Genomic DNA, 13,578 nt, shown 5'->3' with positions numbered 1-13,578 from the left:
TCTCCAGCGATAGAAATCACCTCACTTGGAGAAAATGGCCACTTTGGCCATTGGACTCTATGGCATTGAAGTCCCTCCCTCTCCAAACCCCACCCTCCTCAGGCTATGCCCCCAAAACCTCCTGTCGGTGGTGAAGGGGGACCTGGCAACCCTATCTCTGCAGTTTGCCAGGAAATGGGGGGAAGGGGGAAGCAGGTCTCCCAGCCAGACAGGATCAGGAGAGCTGGAGCTGCCCCTGGCCTACCCTGTGCAGCTGTTTCCCATGGCTCCTCATGTACTTTTGGTTGCAAAAAAAAAAAAAAAGCCTCAGATTACTTTGGAGACCCTGCCAGGAACTTGCTTGGAGTATGCAGACCCTGGCCAGGACCTTGTATTTCTATGCTGGACCCTTTCTTTGGTTTCGTTCATTGTGATGATTAGTAGTAGCTAGCTTTTCTTTCTCCCTGGTGGGTTATGTAAGGAAGTACGCTTGTGATCTCTGGAGTAGGGGAAAGGGGAAACTGCATTGTTGTTATTAATACACTGTTCTTATTTTAACTGTGTTCATTTGTTGTGTTTGGGAGGGTGCCATTTAGTTTAAAAATAGCCACTCCAGAAAAGCTTGTATTTCCCTGCTAGGAAAAAGAAAAGGATGGGTGGGACCATCTTCATGGGCCCATAAAATTGGACCCGTTTGCCAAATTAATTTGAAACTTGGGGGATCTTCAGTAGAGAGGGAGTACTACGGTATATTAGCTGAAAGCTTGGTGCCTTTTGGTGCAAAAACAGCTGCCCAGGAAAGTCTGCCATTATTCCCTGTAAAGAATAATGGGCAGACATCCAATCCAACAGCAATGAAAATGGAAATTTCCCCCAACATGACTTTCTGATATGATAAAAACACTCTAGACAGTTAATGAAAATGATAATCATGCCCTTTCTGAAATTATATGAAATTAAAATGATAATTCAAGTGCATACCGCTACCCATGGATTAGGTATTTGGAAAATATATGAATTATTGATTAAAATTGATAGGAGTCAGGTCCATAACAGGAATTAAATTTGGAAAAGGTTTTGGCACCCCATCATAGCTATTCATCAAGCCTGCTAATCTTACACATTTACTATTTTTTTCTTTCAACTAACTGTTTAGTGATATTAATTTTTATACTAATATTAATATTTGTATCTAGGTTCAAATTATTTACCTAAGCATTAGATGGTGGGAGTAACATAAGGATCAAAATAATCCATTGTTGTGTGGAGACCTGACCACCACCACCGCCACACTGAAACCTGTGTCTTTTGTTCCCCAATATGATTTGGTCTTCAGAAATCAGATCCATGGATGAAATCCATCCAGTTTGATATTAAGGCAGGGACTGTGGATTAAGGAATTCCTCTAGGTGGTTTCAAAAGGAAGTAGCCTGACTACCTCAATGCTCCAGGAGAACATTAGTTAATTAATTAACACATTTATACCCCGCTTTTCCTCATTGTTCAATAAATCTCTTTTGTTTGACCTTCCAGAGCTTCTCACATCCATGACCATAATAATGCTCCAAGTTCTCAGGATAACCCCAGCTCTCAGAATCTCCCTTACAATACAAGTTTCCAGATGACTTAATCATAAGCCTAGGAAAGCCCACCCTGTCCATTATCAGCAGGTATGAGTCATGCCTGACCCACAACACCAATCAATCAACTATCCGGCGACAGGGGCTGTGGCTCAGTGTTAGAGCCTCTGCTTTGCATGCGAAGGTCCCAGGTTCAATACCTGGCATCTCCAGTTAAAGGGACTAGGCAGGCAGGTGATGTGAAAGACCTCAGCCTGAGACCCTGGAGAGCCGCTGCCGGTCTGAGTAGACAATGCTGACTTTGATGGACCAAAGGTCTGATTCAGTATAAGGCAGCTTCATGGGGAGAGGCCATGGCTCAGTGATAGAGCATCTGTTTGGCATGCAGAAGGCCCCAGGTTCAATCCCTGGCCTCTCCAGTCAAAGGGACCAGGGCAAGTAGGTGACGTGAAAGACCTCTGCCTGAGACCCTGGAGTTCCGCTGCCAGTCTGAGTAGACAATACTGACTCTGATGGACCAATTCAGTATAAGGCAGCTTCATGCTGATTCAGTATAAGGCAGCTTCATGTCTTCTTGTGATAGCCTGGATGCAATATGAGTACAGCCCTTATTCCTCCAAAGGGCAGCCGGATCCTGCTCTTTGGCCCAATGCCATCATAGATCATAATTATTCACTTAATTTGGCCAACACCAGCACTCCTCCATTTTGCCCAGGTAAATCAAAGTGTATCAGAAAGACATCTCCAGCTCTCTACTTTTGTAGTTGGTTCCCCTCTAAAACATTCTTCCAGCACTACAAAGCATGGAATCATGGGGCCCCTCCTCTTCAAGACAGGCAGAGTAAGTTTTTCTCTCTGTTAACCTGCTTCCGTTCCTTACCTTAACTTAAACCTCCATGTCTTTCTACTCACTCCTTGATCCTTAGCTTCTCCACCTCCCATTCCTGGCCAATCTGTTTTTCTGCCAGCCAGTCCACCTTCCCTGCAGTCCCCAACCAATTAGAGACTACTCTCTTTCCATCCAAAAACTCATTCACCATTTATTCCGCTGCAGCGTCCAGTCCCTTTATGAGAACCTGTCACCTGTCTCTTCTCTATGGGTTGGTTTGCTCTAGACTAGCCATGTGGGGCCCTTACCTGGATGACCCAGGCTAGCCTGATCTCATCACATCTCGGAAGCTAAGCAGGGTCAACTCTGGATGGTGTTTGGATGCAAGAACACCAAAGACTAGGGTTGAAACACAGAGGCAGGCAATGACAAACCACCTCTGAATGTCTTTTGCCTTGAAAACCCTATGGCGGTCACCATAAGTCAGCTGTGACTTGATGGCAAAAAAACCAAAAAAACAAACAAACAAAAAAACACCATGTGGGAGGTACATAATTTGGAATTGGGTATTTGGCTGAAAGTAATTCAACTGTACACTAGGATTGTGCAAACATGAATGGTTTTAATTGCTTTGTTTCATGTAAATGACTGTGGTATTATTGCAATTGAACAGTTCAGTCTTCCTGTCTGGTACTTTTGCTTTTATTTCCCTGCTTTCCCCCCTGTAGGTTAGATAGGGTAATGAAGTTAGGTGCCTGTGTTTTTTCCTCCTCAAAGATTTATTATGCCAGACCAGGATCTTTGGATACAACAGACTCAAACGATGGTTTTTTTGGCTCGGACCCGTGTTTTAGTCCATGTATGCCATTATAAGCAGGTGTTCTGCTGGAGAACAGGAAGTAATTAATCATTCCAAGAGGAGGAGGAAGGACTGAAATATAAAGGGCTAATAGCCTTTGAAGCTTCAGTCATGCTTTGATTGTTCACATGGGACATCCACATTGAGTTATAAGTTTGAAAGATCACCACAAGCCAAGTCAGAAAAAGATGGAGGAAAAAAAACACACACACTAAAGTGGAATGATAATAGTGTCAACTGGATAGTCCGTAACAACTGAATGAACCGTTTATGACAACTGCAGACTAAATGGCTAGTGAGGAACCATCAAAGTTCAGGACATTTACGTGGGCAGCCCCTAAACAACTGTGGTTAGATATAATTGTGCCAATAGCATAGTCTGAGGCTCAGAACACTTTATTTGGATGGTATTCAGTGATGGTAAAATATGCGATTAGCTTCCTATAATCTAAAAAAACAAACAAACAGAAGCCTGTTTTGTTGCCTTCATATCTTAGCATTGACGGATGAGAAGATGTATTGTAACCAAGGCAGCAAGTTGGGGAATGAGCATGAAATTAAATTCAAGAATTAATCCCCAGAGACAATAGAGATAAGGCAGTCACTAAAGTATACTCAGGTTCCGTTTCCCAACAGTGGGTTTCTTGAATGACTTCCAGATATTAACACAATGCCATTCAAACCTGAGGCGATTGCCTTCACAAAATCTGTAAAGCAGCCTTTCCACCCTTATTTATAATATATTTAGTATCTACAGAAGTAGAAGTGGGGGAAGTAACACTGATTCTGTCACAGTTTGGTGTAATATTTAGAGCATTAGACAAGGGTCGGGGACACCTGAGGCTCTGTGGCATTATACCACATTATACCACATTGAAGTCCCTCCCCTCCCCAAGTCCAGCCCTCCTCCACCAAAATCTCCGGGTATTTCTCAACTCTGAGCTGGCATCCCCAATCAACAGTGAATGGTAGGGGTCAGCAGGGAAATTATATAAGCAGTTAATGCCTGACTTTCAGTTGGAAAGGACCTATGCAAAAGTGCCTTCTGGTCTTTGTGGCTGCTTTAGGATTTCAAAAGTGCAGACAGCTCTGGGCTGCCAGCTCTGGGTTGAGAAATACCTGGAGATTTGGGGGGTGGAGCCTGAGGAGGTTGGGGTTTGGGGAGGAGAGGGACTACAATTATAAATAATGCCATAGAGTCCACCTTCCAAAGTGGCCATTTTCTCCAGGTGAACTATCTCTACCTCCTGGAGGTTGGTAACCCTAAAGAGAACTCACACCATGTGGGATTATGCCTTTAGGAAATAATGAAATTAGTACTGTATTACAATTATGTGTATTTCCACAGGAATGTGTGCATGGGGTGGGATGGGATGAGGGATGGGGGTGTTATTGACGTGGAAGCAGGTGGATTAGCAGTTATCCAGGACACACCACCAGAACTCCTTGCTTTATAGAAAACATTGTTGTTTAATTTACAGTGCACAGATACAAAAGACAAACCATCATGTACACTTCTCTCCACCAAATTTCCCAACACAGAGTTACAGTTACATAGGCTTATATACATAACACCATCTGAAACCAATAAGGCCACCTGCAGACCTGGCCACAGTATTACATCATCCTTACTGCTTCAAACCGGTTAGTTGCAGTTCACCCTAGAACCTGCAAGGCTATTGCTGCCTCTTGCATCATCCTAGATGCCTCTGATCTGACAGCTACCTGTCAGCTGTCTCTGCTAGATTATTATGGGCAACTTGTTACTCTGACACTCCTTCTCAAGTTGTCATAATAATTTTACCAACTGTTGAAATCTGTTACTATCTACTGTCTTAGTAAACAGATCAGCTATGTTTTCATCACCTGCACACTTTTCAATATATACTCGATTTTTGTTTATAGCATCCACCACATTCTGATATCTAATCCGGATATGTCTGCTTTTGCTTCTGAAACATTGCTCGTTTCCCAATTGCATTGCTGCAGCATTGTCAGTATATATTTTTACAGGTACAGTTACATTCAGTTCTTTTAACAAATACATGAACCATTCCAACTGTATTATTGTTTCATTTATTGCACTATACTCAGCTTCACAAGTACTCATTGCAACAAATGACTGAGTAACTGATTTCCAGTGAATAAGAGCTCTGCCCAAATACAGCGCATACCCTGTGGTAGACCTTGCTTTTTCCTGATCCGCCCACGATGCATCAGAATAGGCAACCAGCTCCCTATCACAAACTCTCAGGCATAGATTCCTGTGCATAGATCCTTTCAGGTATCTTAGCACCCTCTTTGCTGCCTTCCAATCAGTTACTGTTGGTGACACACATTTCTTACTCAGGCAATGCACAGCCTGATGAATGTCTGGTCTAGACCACGCTGTGAGATACAGCAGGCTTCCCACCAAAGACTGATACATAGTCTTGTCGCATTTTGCCTGTGCTTCTGTTTCACCACTCACATAACCTGTTACCATAGGAGAATCCACAACATTTGCATCTACCATTTTAAATTTCTCCAGTAGCTGTTGTATCTTGTCAGGCTAAGACAAAGAAAACATCCCATCTTCTTCTCTGCTTATTTGTACTTCTAGGTAATTACTGATTTTGCCTAGACATTTCAGTTTAAAGCATTCTCCTAATTGCTTTTCAAACTGTTCTATGTCACCTTTATTATTAGCCATCAGACACAAGTCATCAACATACAACATTACAAAGACCTCCTTCTGTCCTGAGCATTTAGAAAACAAACACAAATCTGACATGCTCTTTGGTTCTTGTAGGTTATCCGGGCTGTGTAACCGTAACCAAGACCACGGTTACACAGCCCGGATAACCTTCAAGAACCAATGAACTCTGACCGTGAAAGCCTTCGACAATATTCTGACATGCTCTGTTTGAATCCTAATTGTTTTATGGCTTCAGTCAGGCAATGATTCCACTCTCTTGCTGACTGATGTAAACCATACAATGCCTTGTTAAGCCTCAGGACCATGCTTTCCTGCTTCAACTCAAAGCCAGGAATTTGCTGCATAAAGATTTGTTCTTTTAAAGGTGCGTTCAAATAGGCTGTTTGCACATCGTAGTGATACACCTCTAGACCCTTCAACCCTGCCACAGCCAGGGCGGTCTTAATTGTGTCAGCACGAACAGTAGGACTGAAGGTCAGATCATAATGCAGATATTTGTGTTGGGCAAACCCCTTGCAAACAATCCTTGGTTTACGTTTTACTGTGCCATCAGCCAGCTGTTTCAACTTAAAGACCCACCGGCAACCTATCACAGATTGACTCTTTGGAAGTTGAGCAGGAGTGAAAACATTATATTCCTTTAATGCATTCATTTCCTCCTGCATCGCCTTTAGCCATAAGCTCCTCTCTCCCCTCTCCAGAGAAAGTACCTCTTCATAGCTGGCTCTACCGCTGACACACTATTGACACAATCACAACCAAACCTTTTAGGCGGCACACATTTGGTGCTGCGTTCAGACCTCCTGACCTCAGTCTCTTCAGAACTCTCTCCTGAAGTGTCAGACCTTACACTCTCCCTTCTTGGATAACCTTCTGAAGTTTCAGACCTTACACTCTCCCTTCTTGGAGCCCTTGCTGGAGAACCACTGATCTCTGGCTTCCAGCTGCTCATTAATTGGAAGAGATATCATGTCAGGCACCTTATCTGAGCAGTGCAACCTTGCCCAGTTGAATGACTCTCCAAAATTAGCAGAACGGCTAATTGTTATCCTATTGTAAGTATCAGCAAAACAGTAGGATTTTGCAGCATTCTGATACCCAAGGAACAAAAGTGGTTTGGACTTTTTGCCTCCCCTCCTATGCTTTAAAGGTATATCCACCCAAGCCTTGGCACCAAACACTCTCAAATGCTTCAAGGATGGATTCCTTTTATACAAAACCGTATAGGGGATGTTGTCAATGCTTGAAGTCCACAACCTATTAATGAGGTAATTAGAAACCTTAATTGCTTCCACCCAGAACCTAGGCTTTAGATTAGCGTCCTCCAACAGAGATTGCATCATGGATTTTAAATATCCTATCTGTCTTTCTGCAACTCCATTTTCCTGGGGGACACAAGGGTTAGCAAGTCTGTGCTGAATCCCTTTGCTCTCTAACCACTGGGCTAACTCATGTGACCAGAACTCTCCGCCACGATCTGACTGGAGATTGGCAACTGGCAAACCTAGCTGCCTTTCCACTCTGTTTACCCAGTACTTAATTGTTTTACAAGCTTCACTCTTGTGCTTGAGCAGATAAACCCAGCCAAACCTCGTGTGGTCGTCAACCAGAACCAGAGCCCATCTGTTCCCCAACACACTTTCTTGGAAAGGGCCACAGATATCTACATGGACAATTTTTAAGGGTCTGTCTGTCACCCTCTGGCTGACTTTGGCCACTGGACACCTTCTGCTCTTTACTGATTTACATACAGTACAATCAAGAAAATTATTGCATTTGTTTAGCCTCACCTCATTTCCCCCTAGCAAGCTCAGGGTTTTCTGTATTGTTGAAAAAGAGGCGTGGCCTAAACGCTGGTGTAATAAATGCACACACTCTGGATGAGGATTTTTGTTTAAAGTTCCCACTGTGCTTGTGGCTTCCCCAGCCCCTCTGCGCACAACATAAACATTCTGCTTTAAGTGCCCTTGCAACAGCGTGTCTCACTCTCTGCTTATCTGGCAGGTGTTTCCTTTAAACTGCACAGAAAAACCAGCCCTGGTTAAGGCAGATACGATTAGCAAATTATTCTCCAGGAGAGGTACGCAGAGCACATTCTGGAACATATGGCTCAATTCTGGAAAGTTTAGGCTGCCCTCACACTGGACCTCTAAACGTTTCCCGTCTGCCAGGCTGACATGCGTTCTAGCAGACTGCTTTGTGTTTGACAGTAAGGAGCTATCTTTAACAAAAATCTTGCTAGCCCCGCTATCAACCCGCCATAAATCCTCACCCTTATTAGTCTCTGCCAGCACTACAGCTGTGTGTGTGGCAGTCTGGAATTGTTTCTTAGCCATCTTCTTCTTTAATTGGGGGCAATCCCTTCTGAGGTGCTGAGTGCTGCCACAGGAATAACATTTCCTCACAAAGAGGACACAGTCCTCCCCCTCTTGATTGAAGATGTCACTCCTCAGGTCCGTTCCACAACCATGCTTCAACAACTTCTGTGCAGAGTAGACATCATTCCCACTTACAGGCTGAATCCGCCGCTGGGCTGAGGTCCTCGGCATTGACTGTAAATTACCTTGCTGCCAGGGGTGAAAATCCGGGTTGTTAAACTCCTGGGCTGAGGTCTCCGAAGATGGACAAGACACTGCTCTATCCATCAGGGGTGACTCATTCTCAGCTGGGCTGTTGTCCTCTGAATCCGTCCCTCCTGCCAACGCTCCTCTTCTTTCAGTATTTTGCCAGTAACGTAATCACATGTAAGCTGTTCCACAGCCATGCATTCCAGAGAGGCCACCAATACATCAAAGCTTGCATCCAAGGAACCCAGCATGATACTGTATCCTCGTCTGAGACATTTTTTCCTCTCAACTCTAGCTGCTGAAACAATTCTGCCAGAGTTCTCAAATGCTCCGAAACAGGCATGTGAGGTGATTTATTAGTCCTGTACAGCCTCCTCATTAGTGCAAGTATTGTTCCAGCCGAGTCTTTGTGATAAACAGCTTGCAAAGACGCCCACGCATCCTTTGTGAAGGTTTTGCTGGCAACATATACAAGCTGGCTATTCCCCACAGTCAAAATTATATTGCCTTCTTATCTTTCTCTTGCCCTTCATCATCATCATCAGCGGGGGTTTGCAGCACAACATCCCATAAACCTTCTCTCTTAAAGTAATGCTCAATTCTCACCGACCAAATGCAGTAGTTGTCAGCGTTGAGCTTCTCCACTGTGATTACAGATTGAGCCATCTCTCCACTCAATCTCACTGTTCCAAAAGCCTCTGGACATCCTGGAAACGTAATTGTGCTACCACTACACGTAACCTGCACAGTGTAGCGAATCTGGGCCCATAACCCTGACGTGGAAGCAGGCGGATTAGCAGTTATCCAGGACACACCACCAGAACTCCTTGCTTTATAGAAAACAGTGTTGTTTAATTTACAGTGCACAGATACAAAAGACAAACCGTCACGTACACTTCTCTCCACCAAACTTCCCAACACAGAGTTACAGTTACATAGGCTTATATACATAAAACCACCTGAAACCAATAAGGCCACCTGCAGACCTGGCCACAGTATTACATCATCCTTACTGCTTCAAACCGGTTAGTTGCAGTTCACCCTAGAACCTGCAAGGCTATTGCTGCCTCTTGCATCATCCTAGATGCCTCTGATCTGACAGCTACCTGTCAGCTGTCTCTGTCAGATTATTATGGGCAACTTGTTACTCTGACAGTTATACATGCAAACATTCATCTGCAGCTGTACTGCCAATCCAGGTGTGATTCTTTGGTTCTTGTAGGTTATCCGGGCTGTGTAACCGTGGTCTTGGAATTTTCTTTCCTGACGTTTCGCCAGCAACTGTGGCTGGCATCTTCAGAGTAGTAACACTGAAGGACAGTGTCTCTCAGTGTCAAGGGTGTAGGAAGAGTAATATATAGTCAGAAAGGGGTTGGGTTTGAGCTGAGTATTGTCCTGCAAAAGTAATGTGCTAATCATTGTCCTGTAAGTATCAAGATAATGTGCTAATGAGGGTATGGTATGTTAATATGGAACCATTGTATCCTGAAGTGATCTGTTAATGTGTGTAATCCAAAGCTAATCTGCATGGCTATTGTTGAATGTTGTCTTTGTTAGTCTGGAGGTTTTTTAGAACAGGAAGCCAAGCCTTATTCATTCTTAAACTCTCCTCTTTTCTGTTAAAGTTGTGCTGATGTTTATGAATTTCAATGGCTTCTCTGTGCAATCTGACAAAATAGTTGGTAGAATTGTCCAGTCTTTCAGTGTCTTGGAAGAAGTGTCTTCCAGAAGATATAACAGCCTTATTTCACCATTGTTTGACAAACAAGTTACTTCCTATGGGATCAAGAATTTTATGAACAGATTGATGGAGTAGCTATGGGAAGTCCACTCAGTCCAGTAATAGCAAACTTTTACATGGAATATTTTGAAAAGACAGCATTAGAATCAGCACCTTACAAACCTACAGTCTGGTTCAGGTTCGTAGATGATACATTTACTATTTGGAGCCATGGTGAAGAAAAATTAATGGACTTTCTAAACCATCTTAATAATATCCATCCAAACATTCAGTTTACCATGGAAAAGGAAATTGAGGGTAAACTCCCATTTCTTGATACCCTTGTCATCCGTAAAACAAACTTTCAGTTAGGTCACAAGGTCTACCGGAAACCAACTCACACAGATCACTACTTACACAAAAACTCCAACCACCACCCCCGACAGAAAAGAGGAATAATCAAAACATTAATGGACCGTGCAAGACGGATCTGTGAACCACAGTTTCTCAAGGAAGAAACTAATCATCTAAATCACACACTGCTAGCAAACGGCTACTCCAAGAATGAAATCAGAAGGGCCATTAAACCAAACAAAAATCAGAAAACTCAGGAAAAACAGTCTCCCATAGGAAAGGTATTCTTGCCATTTATTAAAGGAGTCACTGATAGGATGGAGAAACTTTTGAAAAAACATAACCTACAAACAGTGTTTAAACCCACCAAGAAAATACAACAAATGCTACGATCAGCAAAAGACAAAAGAGACCCCCTCACCTCTGCAGGAGTATATCGTATACCTTACAGCTGTGGAGAAGTTTACATCGGGACCACAAAACGCAGCATACAAACAAGGATAAAAGAACATGAAAGATACTGCAGACTTGGCCAACCTGAGAAATCAGCAGTGGCTGAACATGGACTGACACAAACAGGACACAGGGTCTTATTCCAAGACACTGAAAGACTGGACAATTCTACCAACTATTTTGTCAGATTGCACAGAGAAGCCATTGAAATTCATAAACATCAGCACAACTTTAACAGAAAAGAGGAGAGTTTAAGAATGAATAAGGTTTGGCTTCCTCTTCTAAAAAACCTCCAGACTAACAAAGACAACATTCAACAATAGCCATGCAGATTAGTTTTGGATTACACACATTAACAGATCACTTCAGGATACATTGGTTCCATATTAACATACCATACCCTCATTAGCACATTATCTTGATACTTACAGGACAATGATTAGCACATTACTTTTGCAGGACAATACTCAGCTCAAACCCAACCCCTTTCTGACTATATATTACTCTTCCTACACCCTTGACACTGAGAGACACTGTCCTTCAGTGTTACTACTCTGAAGATGCCAGCCACAGTTGCTGGCGAAACGTCAGGAAAGAAAATTCCAAGACCACGGTTACACAGCCCGGATAACCTACAAGAACCAATGAACTCTGACCGTGAAAGCCTTCGACAATATTCAGGTGTGATTCTGTTTTTACCCACTTGCAGTGGGGTTCACAGGCAAGAACAAACAGCAGGAGATCTAATCTTGTTTTCTGTTTGTAGTGACATCTTGTAAGGAACCATGAGCACAGCATAGCTGATCTATGCTTGTCATATCATGATCATGTCCCACAGCTGTCACTTTTGTCTTATCATATATTAAAATTATATGACATTTCAGCAAAAGCAAGCCTTTGTTATTTTTATTTACTTTTTCTCCCATGGCTATATTTTTCAGAAAGGTTATCCACATCTTACTGCAGATACCAATGAGGATTGTATTAAAGTTATTCATTCTGTGATTGTAATAAAACCCAGGATGCTTTTGTGCACTGGGATCTCAGAATCAAACCACATAAGTATTTTTCTTTGTACTAGTATTATGAATGAAAATACTATCATGGGGGGGGAAACATTAACACCCTATGACAACTGTTCAGATGATTTCTATGTGCTGAAATGTCATATGGGTGTCACGGTCTTAAACTTGTAGCTCTTCACTGAAACAAAATTCTATTTTCTTTTTCTTTTAGATTTATATTCAAGCTGCTGGCCAAGATGTTCCTATGGCAACCGTTACAATTTCATTTCCCTGATGTACTGCAGAAGAAAAATGGATTGGATTTCATCTGACACAGAGCTTGGCAGTCCATATCACTGGTTATTAAGCACTTACACTCTCATTGTGCTGTGTCAACAACAACCAGTTAGTTATTAAAAGCCTAGAATTATTTTTTTTAAACAATCCTTAGTTTCCTGGATTCTTACCTGTTTTCAAGAATTATCAACTTCATTTATAGCTTGCCTTTCTTACTGAGACTTCAAAACAGTTTACCAAATATGAGGAAAAACAATTCAGTCAAACAGCCAAGATCTCTAATGAATGAAACAATGCAATGGGGCTGGGGTAGAAGAACTGGAAACAATGCAATCAAACAACAGCAAGAAACTGTCCGAGGCAACAAAACCATCACTGTAGACAACAGTCTAAGGCAGGGGTGTCGAACTGAGTTGTTACAAGGTTTAGATATGACATAAATGTCACTTGTTTAGGCTGGGCCATGCCTTACCTGCCCAGATCAAGAGTGGTGGGGGGTGGATGCCTCAGCCGGCTCGTGGGCCAGATAAGAGCTCTCAAGAGGCTGAGTCCAGCCCACGGGTGTTATATTTGACTCCCCTGGTCTACGGCAACAGAAGAAAGGGTTATGAAGGTAAAAGACATTAAATTGCAGTAAGAAGGAGTGATGCATACAATAAACATCGCAATATACTATAATATGATCCCTTCCAGAAGCAGTCTCCTGAGCTGATCCATTATACTGTAGTTTTGATCCCTTTATAAGAATGCCCTGTTTTGTACATTCTGAGAAACGATAAAAGCATGGGAGCTTTCCATTGTTACAAGAGAACAATTTGGCTATTTTCATATACATATTTCTCCTGCCCATGACCCATTAATTTCAATGGAGGAAACGGATGCAGTGAGGGAGAGGTGTATTCCATTGAAATGAATGGATCTGTATGAACACACAACAACAACGAGGCTGTGATTTGAGAGGTATGTATAAATATTTGCTCCATCGGTCTCAAAACATCTCAAAACTGAGAGATAGCTCAGGCATGCCAGTTTGTGCTGCCATGCTCTCCTAGGGACCATTATCTACTCATACAGCTTTAGATTGACACAAACATGAATTGCGACATGTCACATACATTCTGAAACCGTGCAAGCCAGGGCTTTACTGAAAGAGGTCAAAATACAAACAGGAACTGTAGAACAAAACCTATGGGTTGGATCCAGACTAAATTGTAGATTAGGGGTGTGCATTCGGTAAA

This window comes from Euleptes europaea, chromosome 1, assembly GCF_029931775.1.
Source record: "Euleptes europaea isolate rEulEur1 chromosome 1, rEulEur1.hap1, whole genome shotgun sequence".
Classification (NCBI taxonomy): Eukaryota; Metazoa; Chordata; class Lepidosauria; order Squamata; family Sphaerodactylidae; genus Euleptes; species Euleptes europaea.
This window is presented reverse-complemented; position numbering follows the sequence as displayed.